General features: G+C 36.0%; 1 protein-coding gene across 1 annotated transcript in view; it reads right to left on the bottom strand.

The window, feature by feature from the left end:
- LOC132555093 (multiple epidermal growth factor-like domains protein 6) overlaps window positions 1-23851 on the bottom strand; it is a 177213-nt gene that overhangs the window by 138592 nt on the left and 14770 nt on the right. The window lies entirely within an intron of this gene.

Raw genomic sequence — 23851 nt, 5'->3', positions numbered from 1 at the left:
TTCTGTGTTCTGATCGAGACAAACCAAAGTTTAGATTTATAAAGCATGGTACATTGTACTTTCAGAGAGTTCGCGGTAGATAATCCCGATTTCTGTATGGTGTGACCGGATGGATTTCGTGACTTAAAAGTCCATTATGAATAAAAATATATAACGGCTTGAAGACTTTTCTGGACATCTGCTAGATACCATTTAGTTTGAGTTGGCCAGCGAGTGGCTAATATTTCCCGTACACTCCTTTTCATAAGGACATAGCTGTTGTGAGGACACTAGACCCAAAACGTGCATACACTGACTTGCATTGAAACTAGTCCTACAGTAATATCGGGTTTTATTTCACAATGGGAGTCATGCACAGTGGTATGACATGTAATTGCAGGTCTTTAGAGAACATTATGATATTTGATGTGTGGTGTATCCACGTCTCAGAGATAAACACATAATTGTATGCAATAGACTTGCAGCAACAGACACAAAAGCATAAAGTCACACACAACAGCAAAGCATGAGAAGTACCCAGCGATACTAACAAATGGCAATGCAGAGATATAAAAGGACAGGCAGTTTTAAGGAAACGGGTGAAATACTGAATATACAAGGGACAAAGTACATGGTGAAATACAGAACACAGAAGACATACAAGAGACAAAGTACATGGTGAAATACAGAACACAGAAGACATACAAGGGACAAAGTACATGGTCAAATACAGAACACAGAAAATATACAAAGGACAAAGTACATGGTGAAATACAAAACACTGAAATATATACAAAGGACAAAGTACATAGTAAAAAACAGAACACAGAAGACATACAAGGGACAAAGTACATAGTGAAAAACAGAACACAGAAGACATACAAGGGACAAAGTACATGGTGAAAAACAGAACACAGAAGACAAACAAGGGACAAAGTACATGGTGAAATACAGAACACAGAAGATATACAAAGGACAAAGTACATGGTCAAATACAGAACACAGAAGATATACAAAGGACAAAGTACATGGTCAAGTACAGAACACAGAAGATATACAAGGGACAAAGTATATGGTGAAATACAAAACGCAAAAGACATACAAAGGACAAAGCACAAAGACTCGGAAGGTATACACAAAAACTGAACACATTGACAAGCAAAGATAGAAAATAATCCCGATTCCATTTTCTGTATACGACATCTTAATTTGAGACGTGGTAGTTAAGTGTATGAAGAAAAGAATCGTAATTGATGTTCTGGAATAACGGGCCTTCTTTGATTTTCGGCGACCGGTTTCGCAAATTTGCAGATCGCCTTTAACACACAAGCATCCTGATAAAGGATATCGACAGGAGTGCACTGATTCACTGTAGACACAAGTTCATAAAAGCAGGACAGCTCGGGTTTCTCTAAAGAGAGAAATAGCTCGAACGTAAGCCTCGAAATCGTTGGTCTTGTAATCAGTTCCTAATTCTTGTTAAAAATGGATGTGATCGATGTCTAAATCATTCTATTAACATTGGTGATTTCTGGCTAGGAACTGCACAAGACGCATTCTCGTATATAAAGTACACGTAAACGTCAAAAAAAGATGCCTACTTAACAATGTTCTGAGAAAATTCATTTCTTTTTCTGCTTGTCCAGAAAGTACCATTATTGCTGTCAAGTAATCCAGACATTTAAATCACGTCTTAAGACGAAAAACATTGATTTCTATGTCTTAAAAGAAAATTTGATACCTTTTATCCAATACCAAACTGGACAAATACGTAATGCAAGATATGAAAATCCTAAATAATTGTAACCTGTGCCAGTATGTATTCCGGTTTCTGAACATCACACGCAATATTCTAATATATTTAGACCCTGTTGAAGGGTATGCAAAGGCTTCCATAGATCTTGAGAAAATGCATCTCTCAGGCCCTCATTAAATTGGCAGACGAAATGCGCTTGCCGGGCATCCGTATTCCTAAACACCGCTTCCTCTGCGTGCTAGCACCTCATTCGTTTTCATCATATGGTTTTATTCTTTTACAGAACTGGATCTATTTTATGCGGTACCCTATCAATCTCCTTAACTCCAAACCCTTTTTTCCCGTTTTGATATTGGTTAAGTTCCAAACTTAATGGTTTTTCAGAGTGTAAATCTGACAGTGCCGAGAGCACACAAGCTGGTTGGCAAGATGATAAATCCTGGTCGGCATTTAGTAGTTCCCGTCAGTTTACCCGCGCGCTGACTTTGTGTGACTTATCCCTGTAAAATTTAAACGAAATTATTCCGGAGGATTCTTCAAGAAGCAACGGCCGGCATAGTGGTAGTTGAGAGCCATTTCTATGTGACCACGTCCCGCCTTAACGGCACAATTTGTATGAGTAATTGAAAAAGGAAGGCACTCTTAACATGTCTCTACTTCGATCAGAGAAATTTAAGACTGTTTTATGTCTTCAAAATTGTTTTTGTGTGACATTAGGTTTCGAGTTGTCTCGCCTCTCAGTTGTGCTCCATCGTGCTTGTAACGGCGATGGACGAATATTGGTCTTTTTATTTTAGCATTGTTTTTCTCAAGAGTCGGAGGTTAGACAAGAATTTTGAGGGTGGGGATGGGCTACCATAGATTAAGGAACATATGGAAACCAAGAAGATCGGACTGAGGATAGCGAGCCTATAATTATTCGGTAAGACTAGACAAACCCCAGAAAGCCTTTTGATTTGAACTATTGCACAGACTGGAACGCGTTTGAATTTGGGAAGGCGTTTTTACAATAGTGTTACATGTAAGCTAGCTGTGTTATAATTGAACAGAAAGTTTTTATAATACAATGTACATTCACGTTGTTTTCTGAAATTCTTCACCATTCACACCACTCGAATAAGAATGATAAAACTACAGTTAAAAATAAATCAACAGAAATGTGAATCTATCTCAGAAATTTTAATTTCTATATACATTTACTGAACATTAAAAATGCATTTTGGCAAGTATATCAGAAATAATTTACATTTGAAAAAAAGAAAAAAGAAAAGATCAAAAGAAAAGAAAAACGCAACAACCAAAAAGAAAGAAAAAAAATTAAACAAAATTTAATCACACACAAAAAAGTCTTAATTTGTGTGTATTCGTTCTCTGGAATATCACCTGATAGTCGCATCTGAAGAATTGTCCACAGTTAACGACGTTTACGCTTGACTAATGTATATCTCGTACTTTGCTACCTAATTTCGATATACTAGGCCTGTAGTTAATAGCCTACGATGTTTAATGTGTCCCAGCGATCGTCTAAGGAGAATTGAAAGCTCGATGGAGCACTGAGTCACTGACAGAAAATGAGTCTATAGTCATCAACAGGGCTTAAAGTTAAGAGGCAGAGGTTTGAGTCACCGACGGGACATGAGTTCAAGACGTCGACAGGACCTCTGGTTAGTCTCATCGAAGATATTACAAAAGCACACAAGTAAATGATATCCTTTAATACAAACTTAGAGTTAGATACACTAGAGATAAAGAAATGATCGACTCGAACCCAGGCTTTGAGTTACTGACGGGATCTGAGGCGAGCAGTTTTTTTACAGTCAGGGCGTTGTAGGCCTGTAGCTTGATCTAACTTTAGAAACAACAACAAGATCAGAATTTCCGGACGTAACAATTTAAGTCACCAATTTTGCTTAAAGTCTTGTGTCACCATCGCAAGTGATCGTTACTCGAATTTCAAGGATGTAAGCAAATGAACATCAGGAATCGAACTCCGGTCGTGTACTCTTAATGTACAGTTTATACAACTCTCTGCTTAAATATGACTCAGACATTTTGAACATGGCCATGACTACTTGTCGATAAAAGAGTACATAAAAACAAATTAAACATGTCTCCCGTCACTTCGGTTAGAACTTATCTTTCATCTGAATTTTTTGGCGTCTATGTTTTGCCAGTATTGATTATTCCCCCTTGTTGTCACATTGGTTTCGCATTTAGAAAAAAACAATGGCTAACATTATAAACATTGTTTGATGCCGATTCCGTAATATACTTTCTAGTATACGAATATACGATGTATGTAATATCACGCCGAGTGTATTTTGCTCCTTAATTTAACGAAAAAGTTAGTCCAAAAATGATTTATCTAATCCCGATTCGCCTGTATCTTGTAAATTAGACATTTATGAAGACAATGTTCTTAGATCTATGTTCACGATGTGACGTTTATGACAAAAGTCTACGGCGTGTTTTTGCCCATTAAGGACAGTACACACGTCTGTCGACTGTCAATGTTTTAGAACGTTAGTCTCCTCACCCCAGAACTTCTCTGGATTGAGGGAGTGAAAATGAGGTCCGGACTCGTTTTGTAGTTTACAAGTGAATCACGGTTTGTAGTCTCGATGGCAGTTCTGCACAAATCGGAACATTATTAGAATTGAGTCTGCTTCGAAAAACGTGTCGCTAATGTGCTTTTGTCAATTATCATTCAATATTATCAGTTTCTTTGTTTCTGTTTTTGTTAACTTCTATCTTATCATTGATCGAGTCAAATTTATTACTAGCATATCAAATAGATATAGAAAAGGATTCATACTGCTTTTAACAATTTACAAAAAATAAATATTGAAAAAAATAATAGTTATTTATTTATATCTATTTGTCTTTTTTATTTATGTATTTATTATAAACTTGTCGCTAATAAGTATCTACATATTAGTGTAAATAAAATACAGCTGTGCCTCAGAAAGTTTATCTCATTATTTAAAGTATCCTAATATTGGCAAAAGTGTCCGGTAACATATGATACAGCGGTCGTGGTGAAACAAACAAAAACCTGTTTGCTGAGAAACGATTTTGATACGGTAAATGATTTAGTATCAGTTTCACAGTAAAAAATAGAATCGAAGATAAAAAGAAATGATAAAAATTAAACATAAAATATATCAGCTGAGCTCCGAACCCCTAGACACAACCGTGAGCCTTGTCGTCTGTTTGTTCCACAGTACGTAAGCAACTAATCTATAAGTAATCCGGATGTAGCTTGCTACTTACAGAAAAAAGTAGCCGATGAATTTCTAGAGTAAATTTTCGTGGCGTTAAGAATCTTTGCAATAAATACTCTTTCCACCGAAGAAAAAGTAGCCGATGAATTTCTAGAGTAAATTTTCGTGGCGTTAAGAAGCTTTGCAATAAATACTCTTTCCATCGAAGAAAAAGTAGCCGATGAATTTCTAGAGTAAATTTTCGTGGCGTTAAGAAGCTTTGCAATAAATACTCTTTCCACCGAAGAAAAAGTAGCCGATGAATTTCTAGAGTAAATTTTCGTGGCGTTAAGAAGCTTTGCAATAAATACTCTTTCGACCGAAGAAAAAGTAGCCGATGAATTTCTAGAGTAAATTTTCTTAGCGTTAAGAAGCTTTACAATAAATACTCTTTCGACCAGTAGCCGATGAATTTCTAGAGTAAATTTTCGTGGCGTTAAGAAGCTTTGCAATAAATACTCTTTCCACCGAAGATATGCTCAAGTGCATCATGTAGCGTTTTAATAGGATTTAATGGCAAATATTTCGGCCAGTAAACCTTGTACACTGTTCTTGTGTGGTCAGATGATCTAATTTAGTCAACATGTATCCGGATCAGTTGTTGTGTAGTCGATAAGGTCATTAACATAAAAAATTAATATTGTTATATATACACTTATTTTTTATTTATATTTTTTTTCGCTAAATGTCCATAGCCTTTGAAACGGTCCATTACATCTACAGGCAGTTGGGTTTATTGATTGTTCGACATATTTCATCAGTGAAACTTCGTATACAGAACGATTCAAGACTTTTAAGTCGTATGACAAATCCCACCCACCCAGACAGATCTTATACGCTGCATATATCATACATAATAACATGCACGGCACACTTTGGTGAAATCGTATCATGTACACTTCAAATCTTTAATTGTCCGACATACTGTTTCAGCTCGAACGCTCCCGTACAATCGCTGACGCTAAAAAGAAGTGACGCTAATCGAATGCACCCACTGAACATGTTGACTGGTTTGATATGTGCACCAAGAGCATAGAAATATCTGTTTTTTAATACCTATAAACTCGTCAAAATTTTAACAGGTACACCGACATATTATTTATTTGTGTTGTTTGGTTATATGATCATTTAAACTGGGTTTGAATTCATCACAGGAACATCTAATTAACCAAGCGAGACATTGTTTGCATTATAACAAGGTTAACAGAGCGCCGTTGCTCCTCTCTATGCCGACATATACCCACGAACTATGCCTCTTGCATGGTACCTGTATGTGAATGACATATCATTATTACAATTAATTAGCCATATTTATCAATGATAAATCTTAAAATTTATTAATAAATTATTTTTGTTGGCCTGGAGGGAAACGCGGGTCTAAGTAATAGAGGAAACCGATGTGTTCCGACAATTTGCCGAAAAGAGGGGAAATCGAACCCCTTTCGGTTTGGTAAAGTGAAGCGAGCCCATTGTTCACAAGACAATCTGATCAAGTACAATGTTTATGTATAGGCTACAGAGAAGGTATGTCCTCGGCTACAACGAATAACAAATTACCATCACTGTTTCTACCGAACAAGACATTGACCTCTGTCCTTATATACTGTTGTTTATACAGAGCACAGAGAGAAACGCGCTAGTGAGGACGAGTTGAAAGGAGACAAAAACAACTTATTTATTTAAAAGTTGGCCTTATGGAAGATGATATTGACAATCAAATGAACTGTACATATTGTGTGTTGTTAAAAGGGGTTGAATTTACCACAAATGTCACACAATCTTTTCCGGAAATTACGTCATTTCCTATGACTAGCACCAGAATATACAATGTTACACGTATTTGACGACAATATTTTTGTATTTTGTTTCAACTTTGGTTTAACACTCCTGGAGGTTATTTACAACGACAAGCAATTAACCAAAGACACGGACTTAATCAATACAGAACAAAAGAAAATCATGACAGCTTTAGATCTTGCCATCACGCAAAATGTTTACATGGTAAAAATGAAATAGGGAAACGGGTTAATATATTAAAAAAATACAATATAAAAGTCAATCTGCAAGCAAAAACTAACATCTAAAGTCCTTCATTACAATATCATTCTAGTACATGCACTTTCCTAAGATATTTCTCATTTGGATGTATTATGGACAATTTAACCAAGATTTCTTTTATCCCTTTCGTGCACATGAGATCCATCTATGACGTCATGTTACATGATTACTTAGTTAATAGTAACTCGCACCCGATGGTTACGTCTACAAAAAGGGTTCTTACAAAGAGTCACCGAGTGTACACAACATCTATAGATTTCTAAAGTTGTGTCTAGTAATGCTTTCGTATTAAACATTTCTAGACACTTTAACATGTGTCCCGATATTTGCCAAGGTCAGGGGTCAATTTTCTACCCCTTTTGGTATGTGTGAAAAGATAGCTTCAGAGGTACAAAGAGTGCGTTTTTTTCTCTCAAAAGTCGGGAGATAGGGCAATTTATGGACGGGTTCGACATCCAATTGGAGTATACGATACCCTTACAGATACGATCAACTCGGGTATGTTGGTGTGATTTATGTGTTCTAGACTTTTTATCCTCGAAATAAGCACCGAAGTGTAGATCGATGGGTGTCTATATGTATACAATGTGACATACCAGACGTTCTGACGAATTACACGTTAGGAACAAGTGAGCGTTACGTGTACTTTGTGGCGTATGAAGGGGAGAGGTGGGCGGTGACAGGTGGGCAGTATCACATAGACTCTAGGTTATATAGGGAGTGATTCACTTTCTAAATCATGTAATTTTTACTTCTTACATGTTTTGTACATGATATGAACAGCTAGCTTTTAAAACACATACTGAATGCAAATATTAGGCATACATGTATGTCACATCACTAATCCGGTTGTCTGTCTGAACTCCAGTCATCACTAATCTGGTCGTCTGTCTAAACTCCAGTTATCACTAATCCAGTTGTCCGTCTAAACTTCAGCCACCACTAATCCGGTTGTCCGTCTAAACACCAGCCACCTCTAATCCAGTTTTCCGTCTAAACTTCAGCCACCATTAAGCCGGTTGTCCGTCTAAACACCAGCCACCTCTAATCCAGTTGCCCATCTAAACACCAGCCACCTCTAATCCAGTTGTCCGTCTAAACTTCAGCCACCAATAATCCGGTTGTCCGTCTAAACACCAGCCACCTCTAATCCAGTTGTCCGTCTAAACTTCAGCCACCAATAATCCGGTTGTCCGTCTAAACACCAGCCACCTCTAATCCAGTTGTCCGTCTAAACTTCAGCCACCAATAATCCGGTTGTCCGTCTAAACACCAGCCACCTCTAATCCAGTTGTCCGTCTAAACGCCAGCCACCTCTAATCCAGTTGTCCGTCTAAACTTCAGCCACCAATAATCCGGTTGTCCGTCTAAACACCAGCCACCAATAATCCGGTTGTCCGTCTAAACACCAGCCACCTCTAATCCAGTTGTCTGTCTGAACTCCAGTCATCACTAATCCGGTTGTCCGTCTAAACTTTAGCCACCACTAATCCGGTTGTCCGTCTAAACCTCGGTTATCACTAACCCAGTCCTAGCCCTCGCTAACCTGTTTGTATATCTACATCAATATTCTGTCCATCTTTTAATGGAGGAGACATACTGTGTTGTGGACATACGTACATGTATAGAGAATATGGTAAACATGTGCGATTTATGATATAATTCTATATTTTGTCAACACACCATGTGAAATGACGAAATGAATAAGAAATGATGAGAGTGGAGATCGATACCTATTCTGGTATGTATATGTTGACGTATCTGATACTGATATTAACATGCCGTGGAATATATTACGTCACAGCCGTTATCTAAAAATACACCTAACCATTATGTACAATCGTACACCCGTGACCTTTGTTCCGATGTCGGTTTAAATGACATAGAATTTGCTAATCGTTTAGTTCAGGAATGTAATCTTATCTCTGTCAAAAAGACAATTTAACAAATGATTTATTACAATGTTTGAAATACAGACAGATCATTGCCGATCCGGAACCTCGAGCTGAACACAAGAACATGATCGATAATTTATTACAAAATTCAAGAAATTAGCATGACGGAAAAACTAAACAATATCTATTCTCAAATTTATAATACAATAACTTCAAAAGTTAGATTTTGAATTACCAAGGCAAGATTTTAATGGATAAATAATTAGTTTCTGTGTATGTAAATAAGCAAGGGTTATCACGTCGGTCAACAATTTTAATTACTCAATAATCAAACCTGATTGTTATTTCAGTAAGGCATGACTCTATATCCCCAGTATTGTATATAGTAGGATTGGATTGGATAAGAAGACGCCGGTTTGGAAACAAAAATTGCACAATCATTATGATTTATGAGTTCTTGAAGTTATTAAATTGAAAAAATTGCCTAGCTGAGAATTTGTTTTCTTTGGTAATTTTTAAGTTAAGACCAAAGGAATGTTTTTTCAGTTAATGACAGATCTGTTTCGACCTGTCGATTTTAAATCATGATACATATCGATATATTGTGTAAAGAAAGTTATTTTCTTCTTAATTATAAATAGCAAATTCTAAGACACAGCACCTTAATATATTAAAGAAAATTCCAAAATTAAATATATATACAGCTATTATCGTTTTTTTGCCATAAATGCTAAAAAATAATGAAGACATGAAACAAAAAAAATATTTCATTGACGTTGTCCTTCGTAACGATTTGCTATTAAATAAATACAACTACTGTTTAGAAAGCACTACATGTAAAATTCAGAGAAAGGCCCACATGTAATTTACAATGTTAATGATTGATTGTCGTTGTAAAGTTGTTAGATAAAGGAAACGATTTCTGCTTGAGGTGTATTGATTAACTATCTTGAATATATCATTTACTGTTGTATAAAATCAAATATGCACCAATGTTAACCAAAGAGAACCGATACGAAAAGCGAGTAAGTACGTGTTTTTACACAAGACACCGAGCAATGGTTTACTGTTTATGCGAACGCGCCTAATGGCGCTCTCTCGTATTGGATATATCCTATGTACATTGTTTCAATCTGGCTAATAACGAAGTACTTTCAGTTTTTCTCCAGGGACATAAGAAAATGATAAAAATAAGATAAACGAAACCTAAAGTACTATATTCATTGCATTATTTAAGGAAAGATATGACTTTTCAGTTTATACAAAAGACACTTTTAGAGTTAGATACAGTCGAGTCGAACAATGAATTACACTGCATCATGCGCCTGTTTCGTCCTTCTAGGACTCGACATGGATGCTAATGACCTACATTTTGAACTAAGGCGACTGTGGAAAATCCAAAGTGATCGAAAGAAACCGGCTTCTAAAAATTCAAATGACAACAACAGACTTGGCGGCACTTTGGTACTGCATTGTGTTATTTTATCAAGTATGTTATCAAACCTTCCTATATGTTGTATATGCACTTCCGGTCACCTTGCAATGATGTTTGTCTGGCAATCAAGTCACCAACATGAGGAGTTTTTGAGGAGTATTTGACTGTAAGTGGTCAATTTACTACCGGCTGAGAGAAAAATCTACCATTATATACCAGTGCTTGTGAAAAGTAACGAAGCCGCGGTCATCTAGTTCTTCCAGGAACAAGTACCTTTGATGGCGCCGCGGAATTGGAATTCGAAGGCCAGTCAGAGGTCGATTCGAGACGACCATAACATGTTAGGGGCTGATTTACATACAAGTAATCCAGTATGCCAGTCTAAGATCTGTCAGCGGCTACCATTCTAGACCACAATATATTTATATTGTGTACAATAATCTTGTTTATTTAGTTTTTTTTATCTCGGTGTTTATTCTTTTTCCCTCTCTGTTCGTTCAGCGTCCACCACAGAGTACCCCTCCCCACCCACACCATCCACCACAGAGTACCTCTCCCCACTCACACCATTCACACAGAGTAGTTCTCCCCATCCACACCATTCACACAGAGTACCCCTCCCCACCCACACCATCCACCACAGAGTACTCCTCCCCACCCACACCATTTACCACAGAGTACCTCTCCCCACTCACACCATTCACACAGAATACTTCTCCCCACCCACACCATTCACACAGAGTACCCCTCCCCACCCACACCATCCACCACAGAGTACCTCTCCCCACTCACACCATTCACACAGAGTACTTCCCCCCACCCACACCATTCACACAGAGTACCCCTCCCCACCCACACCATCCACCACAGAGTACCCCTCCCCACCCACACTATCAGCCACAGAGTACCCCTCCCCACCCACACCATCCACCACAGAGTACCCCTCCCCGCCCACACCATTCACACAGAGGGAAGAATCACTTCAGAGTACTTCTCCTCACTCACATCCTTCCCAGAGAGTATCCCCCACCCCAACCCCATCAATCTCTATCATCATCAATCACATTGTATCCTTTCCCATCCCACTAACAATACAAAACTCAGACCTACAGCAAAATTACTTATATAACAACTGCTTATGTTGTCTGGTCTCGTAGATTAATAAAATGTTCTTATCAACATAATCTACTGTAAGAAATCACGTGCAATGCCATTAAAACTTACAGTGATATAAATTGTTAACAATGCTTCAGTTTTTAGTTACTAAAAATAAAATGAACTAGATATGCTGCAAAATAGTGTGTTTAAGATTGGCAGGCAAAAGTAAAAGACGTATTCATTGCCCCAATCTTTAGCGTCTAGTGACCTATGTCTGTTTTTAAGCACACTATTTTGCTAGAATTTTACAAAACTTTGAAATTAACTTTGTGCAAATATCGTATATCGAGTCTTTATAGTTATATCATAGTGATTTTTCTTTTAAGAGGGGGTAATGTAATATTTAATGCAAATGCAGATGTCCCTCCACGGTCAGTGTCTGTATGTGAGTGTGTGTTTGTGTGTGTGTGTGTTTGTGTTTGTGTGTGTGGTGGGCGCGTTCGAATCGAAGCAAAGTTACTTTAAATCACCGTCGTTGCTTGGTTGAGGCGTGTGGAGCGGAGGTTTTAAGATCGAGGTTGACAACACCGGCTGTATCACGGAAAGTGGACTGGGATGGTTATGACCAATGTCGCAAACACACGCACAGACATTTACAGTGTCTGTGGCCCGATAGTCCACAATTCCTTCTAAACTGAGAGGGTGAACATGCAAGTAAGCTTAAAGGGTTATCTAACCTTACTGTAAATCACAAAAGAGTTCCTACATTAGAACTGACCAAAAGTGATTTACGTTGTGTGTGTACAAGTTGCAAACGGATATGTAAGTCCAATCAACATATTTCCGGAATAGTAAGTAACCGTCCAACTATTATTTTAAAATCTAGACTAGATTTCCAAAACACTTCAGTGGGTAGAAACCTTTTAAATATTATCAGAGGTCGGTTTTCTGTTACATGATATATACTGAGTGTAATAAGGACTATGCATGGTGTATCAGAATTTGTGTCAGCTACGGTGGCTTACAGGCACAATGATGATTGAAGTAAATTGGATGCACGACTCTGTCATTACAAAACACTGTATATATATAATATATAAAATACGTACTCCTGTTTCCTTTATTATTCAAAAATAAATCTTGTGGAAACTTGAATCATTATACTAGCGAAGAACTTTATAAATAATTTATGGCAAAACGTTTCCTTTTAATAGCATACCCCTAAGGACGTCTCCTTGGCTCAGTGCGGTCCAGCTGTGAAATGTGTCAGAATAAATGATGGTCCGTATCGATAAATTAAGGAAGCTCATTCCGCGGTATTTTAAACTTATTGTACAAAAAACATATATTTTACAAACATACTTAAATCACGACAGTATGGACTGTCAGTTCGATTGAAGAAGTATCCTATTTTTTGTTCATATATTTTGGAACGTGGCTGTAAAAATTGAATACTTTGTACTGCATTTGATGATCCGAGCGACACGTTGGGTCCAAGTATTTATCTTTGTATACATTTCCTGCTAAAATGACTTAGATTCCATGTCTCTTTCCAAAAAAATATATGTTGTATGTAAATTAACAATGTTCTATTTCTCGAAATAAACTATCGTTAACCAAGATAATTTTGACACCCCGAAACAACAAAGAAATCAAAATGTTTTCACTTTATTTTGATTATTTAACTATTTTGTTCTCATCCAAATATGAAATAGCACACCAATGCAGTTAAGTCCTTTAAAATGAAACAGCTGGAGTGTCATATAAACCGAAAATGATATCATCGTAAGATTATATTTAACCGGAAGTGACGGCATCATCGTATTTTTTATGTTTCAAGTGAAGACATTATCGACCTTACATTTGGCTCGATTGTAGACAAACAACCTTCCTTTAGAGAAGTCGATGTGTGTTCATTAATTAAGCTTGAGCATTGCACGCCTGGATTAGGCGTATGTGAAGAATTAATCCGTCGATTTTCACATAAAACACAAGCAAATGATGGCGCTGATTTTTGTTGAGTACATTTAAGGTATAAACCAATATGTTTGCTACGTACCTAGTGCAACACACCTTCATGTTACAGTACAATGTCCCGATTATAGTACATATCGCATTGTAACTCCTTAATTAGTAACAAAGCGATGCAATCTTCATATCCTTCCGCGTTGACGCAATATACTGTGCAAGTGTGGGCGATTCCACAATAAAATGTTGTATTAGGGGTGTGAAGGTTGTTGTTACTGTGTTTAACAAATCTTCCATTCTCGTGTGTTACGTCACAGTTAATATATAGCTCTTATAAGGAAATGCGTGGAGTTTGTTTCCGCTTTTAACACGTAAGAAACCTGTAAAGTCAGAAATACGAAAAAGGAATCGATATTTCGAACTTGTTATATTCGAAAAAGATTAAACGCGACAACAAGTTTTGGGGTTCAAATTTTTGTAAAAACGACAATATGGGAATACACAGATACTGACAAAGTTCTGAAGGGTTTAACGAATGTCACAAGTCCTTAAGCAATAAGAATGAACATTTTTTATTAACTTAAATAAAAGTGTGAATTATTTTTCAAAATTTGTGAAATTACATTATTTGACACATTTTATACTAATATTAAATTCATCACTTCAAAATGGAAGAAAGAAACTAAAACTTTGCGAAAGAACATTTACAATCGACACTATGTGGAAATACGTGAATCTAGCGGACAATATTGAGATATCACATCATATTATGATTTATTTTTTAAAAATCTTGATATCTAAAATTTTCAAAAAAAATGAATATTGTATTTGAACGAATTTAAAATGTATTATGTCATATTTAATCAACGGGTAACGGGGACAATTGATTTTTTTTGTACCCGGTAGTCCATAACATGTAAAACGAAAAGGATAGTTATGAGGCCAGGAAGAAGGACCCTAGTCGGTACTATCACAACTCAACAGTGAATAATCACATTTTATTTTATTTCAAGATACTTAGCAATTCAATCCGTCGTTGCAATGATTCGAGAGAGCAACAACGTTCAACTAAACACGTTCCAGACATCACTACAAATGATACTACAAAAAAAGTACAACTCGTGTTCACAGCTCGATTCACGGTAAAGACACCCGATAATTTAATGTAAACAAAAACCGGGATAGATATAGTGTAGATGTACATGTAAGAGTGCAAACCGAACAATCAGACCGAAATTTCATGATACATAATCACTTATACTCGACTCCCAACAGCGAGTGCACATGTATTTTATTTCCACTATTAGATCTTAATCAACTAACCTAATTCAATATCAAACGAAGCATTTTTTCTTTCCTGATGATAAAAAAAAATCAGAAATATTTGATGCCTAAAAAGAATGGTTGATCTGTTCTAGTATGTTAAATACTTGACAATTTTTTTCCTTTGGTAACAGCTCCCGAATATCGTTTCGTATTTCTAAGCGAACCTTTCGTGATAACCTACCACATCAAGTTCGACTATCGTTTTGCTCTCTATTAAGAAAATATGTATTTCTGCACTTATGTAACGATATCAGCCATGTAGATATTTCGTGATAATGTCACTTATAAGTTGTAAAAAAAGATCTGTGACAAAGATTATTCATATACATACAAATAATGTTGTTGTTTAAAACTTTTCGTCATAATTCGACCCGATATTTTAAAAAGAATGACCCGGTTTCTCATTCTATAAAGCGTGTCAGATATTTAAATACTGCATGTGTACATGTATTTTGACCAGGGAATATTTTTATATACCTCCTTAAGCATCTTCTGTGAATAGACTTATTTCGGCGGCAGTTATTTTTGCGGTAATTTTAAAGAGCAAACTTATCTTATATAATGTATAGTGGGTAATATTCGAGGGGAAGTGCTTTTGTTATATTAATGGTATATAAACATAGCTCTTTATCAAGTATCCAGCCAATATTCTACAAACTCTTCGCAAACGTTCAAATGTATGTATACATTGTCTTATATACAAATAGGCATGTGTAGATTCATACCCCGTGACCTCCCCATCCAAACCGGTACAGCCACGAAAAAATTAACCCAGAATTTTTTTAAAAAGAAGACAACCGAAAGTAAACCAATCTGTACTTACTGGCATTTTTCTCCAAAATGAGGTGGAGTATGGGAATCGTATTAGTACAAATAAGATTAAAAAACAACAGGTACCGAAATATCTGTTTGTGTCCCTGGAATACACAGTATAACCCCTTAATCAGTTTTAAAGCAACACCAAGGGCGGATTTTTAATCTACGTCACGAAAAAGTCTTCATATATACAGAAGTAGCGTTGTAAGAACTAACACCAGGATATTTGCATATCCATTGGAACTAACTGTACCCCACTCTTTGCCAACTACTTTTGTTTTCATACGAGACTGAACTTATCGGCGAGATTATCAAAACAGGTCACCAAGACCTTTCGAAATCCTTCAATATCACTTTCAGATATATCAATGACGTCATGTCTTTCAATAACAAGAAATACATTGCCCACGTCCATCGTGTACGTCCACTGGCGTTGGAAATCGGGGACACAACACACTGGGACAGCTTCCACAAAGCTATATGATAAGGATGCTGATTTAATTTCCTATTGTGTAATTTCCATTTCTAGATAGCAACCAACCTGCTGTCTCAATCCATGATGTTGAAGTTGATTCGTTATTCAAGGGCTTGTCCCCAGTAGATCTTGTTACGACTTTCGCGAAACATGTCAGCAACTGACAAATTCACTACACATCGTTTGAGGAGGTGCAGGTTGAAGATTTTGTTTTAAGGTCGTTAAAATGATCACATTGGTAAGTATAAGTTGGACGTATTTAAATCTCGTTAGGATGCCTAGTGTTTGTATTGTAATTTATCGTGTTTTCATTTTGGAACGTGACATTACCTACTCAGATTAACTAAGGTTTACTTGTTGGTTGAAGTCGATAAAGCAGAATACGCTTACTCTTCCTGAACACCTGGCCCCATTCTCTTTGTAAATATACTATACTGTACATCGTCTTAGTAAGATGAATCAAATACATATATATTTTTAGAACTGTTACGAATGTTATAACATATATAGAGATATTTGAAAAACGAACATAATAAATATTAATATAAGATAAAACAGCTGACGAATCCTCGAAGGAAGTCCGCTTTGACTCGTGCCCTATTCGAGCCTCTAACTGACGATCTCCTGCACCAAGCCGCCTAGCTAAGAAATTCGACACCTGCCTAACCAACCACAACACCCCGATATCCCCAAAAAAGGATGTTTGGAAGTTGCAAGCTCAAAATTCCTGACAGGTTCATAGTGGTAATTGTCTATGTGATATGAACATCTGGATCGCAATGTATATATATATATATATATATATATATATATATATATATTTTCTCATAGTATTGATAATGATCCATAAGACATTATGTACATCTCTTTTAATAAACAAACATCCGGTATAAAATTATATCCTGTTCTACGTATTACAGCACAGTTTATAACGTTATCAACAATTTCATTGGCCATTTAGACGTATCTGTCTGTTTGTTTAGGGCAGAGCATGTCATTCCATTGGAGGCCTTAGCCGTTTTATAGTACAGATAAAGCCAAACTGTTACACTGGGATTTGCTCTCTTAAATGTTTCAAACAAATTGTGAAAGCTTATGATGTCACTAAATAGATTTTCAATGTATTCTAGACATATCGCCGGATTTTCTGTCCCGTGGCGGTTTCTAGATAATACATGATTGCTCCGATATCCGCCTTTCGGACCGGAACAAATAGGCTAGGCTTTATCAATGCAAACTAACTCTAGCCAAATTTGCGAAATCCATTTAGTACAAGGAATTGATTACCTTAACTGCTTTATCTCCTTTTCCCCGCGGTGGGATTTATATTTTCGTTCTGATAACAAAATACAGGTCTTGTTCATTCTTTTACACTCTGAGAATGCCATGAAATCGTTGGTGATATTTTAAATGACGCTCTTTGTTGAAATTCATTTATGACATTTGCCTTACTTTGTTAAAGTACTATATCTTCAAAGATATGCTCGAGTAAATTAAAGCACATAACACAGAGCAACGAATGCTGATTTTATTAGACATGTATAAAATGTAGCGTTTGTCGCGTATTCTTGATTCTCTATTTTTGATTAAAGAACCTGATTGAGGCGTACACAATAACACAGAGAATTTGTTCATGGGATGGGTTTCATACTTGATAGATAGGTAATAAAACGTGAAAACTTGATATAGATGTGTAACATCTTTGGTTACTTATAAAACTTTCAAGAATGACAGTGTTATGTAATCCCCGTCTCACCATGTCAATAAAATCATTATAACGCCATTGCACATTTTCTGAAGGAAAATTTGTTGCAACGCTTAATGTTTTGCTTCTCGTTCTGGGGAGTCCATTTAAAAATGTACGCAAGAGATTTGAAAGTACAAATTTAATAACTGGATATTGAACGATTTTATCTGACTGCCAAAAAACTACTGACCACTTCAAATGTAATTATCAACATGCGCCATCCTCGAAACATTGCCTTGTCACCGAACTTAAGTGATAGTTGAGCGGAATGTTCCATAACGCATTGTTTACTAATTCCCCATCGAATCTCATCATTGTCATAATGCCTCAATGAGCAAGATATTTTTTGTCTTTTTTTTTTCTCTCAGTATTTTTATATATCTATCTAGTGTTCATATATCGTACATATACACCAAGGGAAGTTATCGGCACATCAACAGAGTCTTAATTAAAATAAAAATTTGATGAAACCAAAGCAATAACTGACAAAAAGAATGGTTAACGAGGAGATTCTTGAAAAAAAATGAGAAAAAGACTAGGTATTCCGGAAGAGAAAGCGTTTCCTGCTTCATCGACGACACCTGCCATGTATATTTGGTCAATCCAAGTAATTAATGCCACGTTCTCAAATTTAGCAAGGTATACAATAACGGAACCAACAGGCAAACTACATGTAACAAGCACCAAACTTCACATCCCATGAAACAATAGAATATTTCTCAATAGTATCGAAACCCTGTGTTGTGAGTTTCTCTGTCAGTTGTCGACATCTTGCACAAAAACCCGTGATCTTGTGGACATAACGCACTAGCCGCGACAAGTAAACCTCGTATGGGGATGCAGAAAAAGTGCTGTCCGGAAATTGACAAGGTCAAGTTATCTCTTGTTGTCTAAAGACAAGACGCCATCAATAGACATGAATGTGAATTTGAAGGACTTCGCAAGGTCTTTGCGACCTGTTTTGACAAGCTTGTTGACAAATGAAGTCTAGCATGAAAACATAAAGTTAGCCAGCAATGAGAGAGGCACATTTGTTCCCTTACAGTGTACTCCTAGTGCTCCAGTAATAAATGGAATTAAGACTACCGGTCCACAGAATTTAGACTACAAGTAATCTGCTGTAATCATCAAGTAGTCTGTTAGGAGATATTGTCAGTTAGAAATATGATAAATCCTAGTTCGTCCTCTTGATCGTTCTTCTTTTATTTGAACGTTTTGTTTTTCTGAAATACGCTTCAGCATATATTCATCTTGGAAAAGAAAGCTTGCTCTCCTTCATTATCGGATGGGTAATGGTAAAGTAGGGAATGGAACAGTCAAATGTTCTTGCAGAAGAAACGGTTTCAGAAAGAGTGTGTTTCGATGTAAGGTTTTCGTTATTTTTCCTGTTCCTTTTCCATACAAGGGCTACCGATGTTGTCAGCTTATCAGCTTCAGGACATCATGATCAGCTTCAAATCAAGGTCAAAATATGTCTGTTTTTTATACGTAAATAACATTATCAGTGATTTTCAAACACAAACATCATTCATACTGCAATTGGTACTTCAATTCTTTGTGGTTTTCTTGTTCCAGCCGATTATAACTTGCTGAGGTTATTCAGGTTATCATAAACGCTGAGGTTAATCAGGTTAGTCTAACTTTATAAAGTACACGCTCCTGAACTGATTGATAGGCCTGCATTAGTTTATCGCTGTTGCCAGTTGGCTATGAATCAATTGTTGTCAAGATTTATTGACATCACAATCACGATTCAATAGTTTACTGCCCAGATTATCACCAATTTTTCTTTTACATCCGATTCTGACACGAAAATTATAAACCATATCAATCGACAAGTGAATTTACGAAACGGCAAAAAAAAAAAAAAAAATCAATCTATGAGCCAACGATTAATTTGGAAACTGATATGGACAAAACAGTACTTCAATGAAATTTTGTATTTTTCTAAATAAATAGGCCCATGAATACTTATGTCAATGATTTTGTTGACAGTTTTCCATATATATGTATATATATCTACACACACATTTGTATGCAACATAAGCACTATGGCAAGGACTTTTTCATATCTAAAATCGATTACAGGATGAAAATAATTTTTGAGACAATCTTTAAATGTAATTGTTCATTAGAGTTACGACTTTGCCAATATTGATTGCGAGTGCATGTACCAGAAACACAATAGGAAACACTTACGTATTTCTTAATTATTCATAGCTCTAATTTAAGAAGGGGAGATGATTCTGCGACAAATTACAGAAAGTGTACGGCCTCAGACGCAACGTTTTTTCCCTAGAGAGCCACTCTCACAAATACATATATATGCGTATATCTTATTCTGATAAGAAATATATTCTAGAAATTCAAATATTTGCATAACCAATGTTCAAATATTTGATGATATTGATTCCCTAAAACATTTTGATAAAACTATTCACCACTCGTTATTTTCAAATCAATATATAAACAGAAGGTATGTTTATTGAATGACGTGTTTATGGTCGATTATTTTTCAATCGACACATATCAGGGCGTATTTATCATTCATTTGTTTGAATTGTAAACAAAGTGAGAATAATTGATAATTTAAACAAACAAGAGATAGGTAATTATCAAGAAAACTGAGTTTATCTTAGATAAATACTAATATTGAATTTCAGACCGTTTTTGAGATACCAGAATGAGCCTTGTAACTGTTATGGAATTCTCCAGTAATCAATGTGATAACGTCATAACGCTATGTACCATCAAAGTTCTCTTTATCTGTGTTTGATCAAACTGCAAATGGAATTTTGCATCCGAATGTTCGCTATCTAAAAATAGACCTTTTTACGGTCTCGTTAAAAGTCTGTGCTCGGTGCCTCTATCTGTCATTCGCATCGCTTTGCCATTGTCGGGCTTCTATTTCGGTTTTCTGTCTTTAAAACTCTGACTTTTAATTCAGACTTGAGGCAATGTTAGATTTGGTGCTGGAACAATCAGTTAATGAGTCACTCACTCTGTGTAGACTCTGTATCATACTTTTTGTTACATTGTGTTAAAACGTCACAGTCGTGGGGGCGATTCGGGAGCGAGGAGGAAACGACGTCACAATTTAGATATCTGCAGCAATGGAAGTGGTTAAGGGTACACATCACCTTTCTGTAACGCTTTTGTCCAGCGAAAAGGAATATTGGTGGCACATTTTGCCCGTGTAACGTTAAATGTACCGTTTGGCTAACGATTCACGTACCTTCTCTTCTGTTCGATCAGTTTGAGTGTAAGGCTATAAGCCAATGGTCCCGGTTCGAATCCTATACTGTGTAATGGCATAAATAATGACCTTTGTTACATTGACACCCATGTAGGGACTCGTCCCACCTTGTCCCACCGACACCGTCGTAACACCTAGAAACTCGAGGACGAGTATCTTCCTTGAGGAGAGTATTCAAATTCTGATAAAAACTTACCAAAACGTACAATTAGATAGAAAGATTATCTCGATCTGTTAATAGTTTTAAAACATCTAAAATTATACGTATTTATAGAATTTCATGAAGACGGTTTTCACAGATATGCGACGAAAAACTATCTAAATCTCTAAAAAAATCTAAAAATTAAAGATGTTTTGTTTCAATTTTTAGCATTTTATAAAAAATTCCTGACAGTTCTGTATCATTTATTATACTTTTTTACCACGGGAAAAACATGGATGATGAAAAAGTGGGGCATGGATTGAATACAACGCAGAAGATATTATAAAATACCTTTGTAAGTGGAATTGCTCAAACGTGTTATAATGGAAAAGTACTACACGTTTCGAGACTTTAGATTTAGATTATCTAGAAATGTACAGAAACAAAATATTTCGTATCCATCTAGAATTCCTTCAATCTTCTAAAACCCGCGATTATCAATCTTTATCCCATCTCTCGTGTTAGCATAACAGGTGAAGTAATGTTTTGCGCTGGAGAAGGAAAATTGTATACAATTATAGATATAAGCATAAGATAAACACAGATTTTTTATATTATGTTATGAAACCAGATTCCCGGTAATATGATGATGATAATATATAAAACGCCTGCATATAAACGAGCACTGTGGCCTAGCTGTCAATTCTGTATATATGTAGGTGACACTTTAATGTTACAACACAGGTAAGTAGTTTCACCTATGCTTTTAACATTTATCTGTGAACTACACCAGGTCCTTATATCTATCAGAACCCAATTATAACGTGATACTAATATCAAAATTCGACAACACCTTGTCAGCAACTTGTAAAATAAATGCTTACTCAGCACTTTTTTTCATTGCATGGTTGTTATGTTTTTAGCAATGTACATTTTATATCAAGATCTTTATCGTCTATATTGTTGGTAAGAGTGGTAGAATATCGAGAGCGGAAAAACGATTGACAGCCGGTCAATCCAGTTCAGACCTAATGAAAGACCAAAAGTATGCATTCATGGTCATTTGACTCGAATTTCATTCTTTATCAAAGCTCTTTGTGTCAAGGTCTGAAATAGACATCGAAATCCCTGCAGGATGGAGATGGTAGTTAATTGTTTAAAAGAATGGAGAATCATATTTTAAAAAAGTATTCTAAAACGTAATGGTTACAAACTCTTAAATAAATCTTCTTAAAAGTAACGGATTAAAATCCTACAAATAAGAACGTTGAATGTTAAGGCATACGCGTCCTTAAAACAATAATTCTAAAAGTTACCGGGTAAGCATCCTTAAGCTTTCTTAAGACGACGGAAGATGATGATGCTGAATGTTAACCCTCCCATGAAAACGTGTGTATAAAGAGAGGCCTGTAAACATATGTCTCCTCTGTATTATCTCACACAAAGACTCTTTTTATCAACTTCTGAAATAGACCAGCAGTGTACCTATTGCCTTCACCTCTTGTATAACATGATTTTACGCAAAGATACTTTTATTAAATTCCACAGAACGATTTATTTATTTTCAAGGTCATGTTTCATGTATACAAAACTTCTTACTCTTTACTAACCCATACAAGACTTCGTGTCTGTAATGTGTTTCATTTTCGTTATCTCGGGACAAAGATTGATGACGAGAGTGTCGACGTGTTTTATTTAAAATTCTGAAAGCTCGTGTGTAAGTTCAAGTGCAAAAATATGAACCACATACTAATAAAAATAGACATATAACGACATGAACATCTCTCGATTGCAAAATAATAACGAAAAAATCCCGCCTTTTGCATAATTAGTGTTGTTCTTAAGCACCATTTTCTCGCCTTTTGAGCGCTGCCTTATAGTCCTATATACAACATACCTTTATTCAAAACCTACACAATTCTGAAGAAAACACAAACTTATTTTTTTTTCATTCCTTTTTTTCTTTCCCGTTCCCTTTGCCTTCTAAAGCGAGTTATTTTCAAATAGAAAATTAAAAACGTGAGCATCTAAGAGATTCACTGTTTCAGAACAGAGAGTCCTAAAATGTTGCTTTATTTACATTTCTGTAGTAGGAACGCGAACATTCCGAATGATATCTGATGGCGTTACGTACATTTTTATTCCAGCTGAACCATGTCTCTTCACGTTAGCATATGAGTATTATACATGAATAACGCATTTACGGAACCTAAGTTACATGTACAGAAAAAAAAGTCGTGAAAAATGTGAGTGTCACTTTGACGCTTTAATAGCATTCGCCCATACTATGGCCGGTAAGAAATAAACGTTAAGATGACGTTACACTGTTGCAGGAACACTGTTTTCCACATGGATCTTCATGTATTTCAAGTGTGATGTGTAACCAGCATGCTTAAAGCAGCATACTTCCTTAGGTAAAAAAAAGGTATGTTACCCCACACTTTGGTGTGACTTATGCAAAAACACATTTTGGAATTCCGGTTTTGTAGGGTGACAGAATAGTGTACACAGGGATACATGTACTACTTGTGAAAATATGTTTGGAATTAATTGACAAGAAAATAACCGATTTCATCCAAAATTCGTTCTCAGTAAACATAAAAGTTCTTAAACAAAAATGTACTTATATAAACTTGT

This window comes from Ylistrum balloti, unplaced genomic scaffold (assembly GCF_031769215.1).
Source record: "Ylistrum balloti isolate Yb309-2 unplaced genomic scaffold, AGI_CSIRO_Ybal_v1 Utg369646, whole genome shotgun sequence".
Lineage (NCBI taxonomy): Eukaryota > Metazoa > Mollusca > Bivalvia > Pectinida > Pectinidae > Ylistrum > Ylistrum balloti.
Note: the sequence above shows the minus strand (reverse complement) of the source record. Positions and strands in the feature narration are given on the sequence as shown.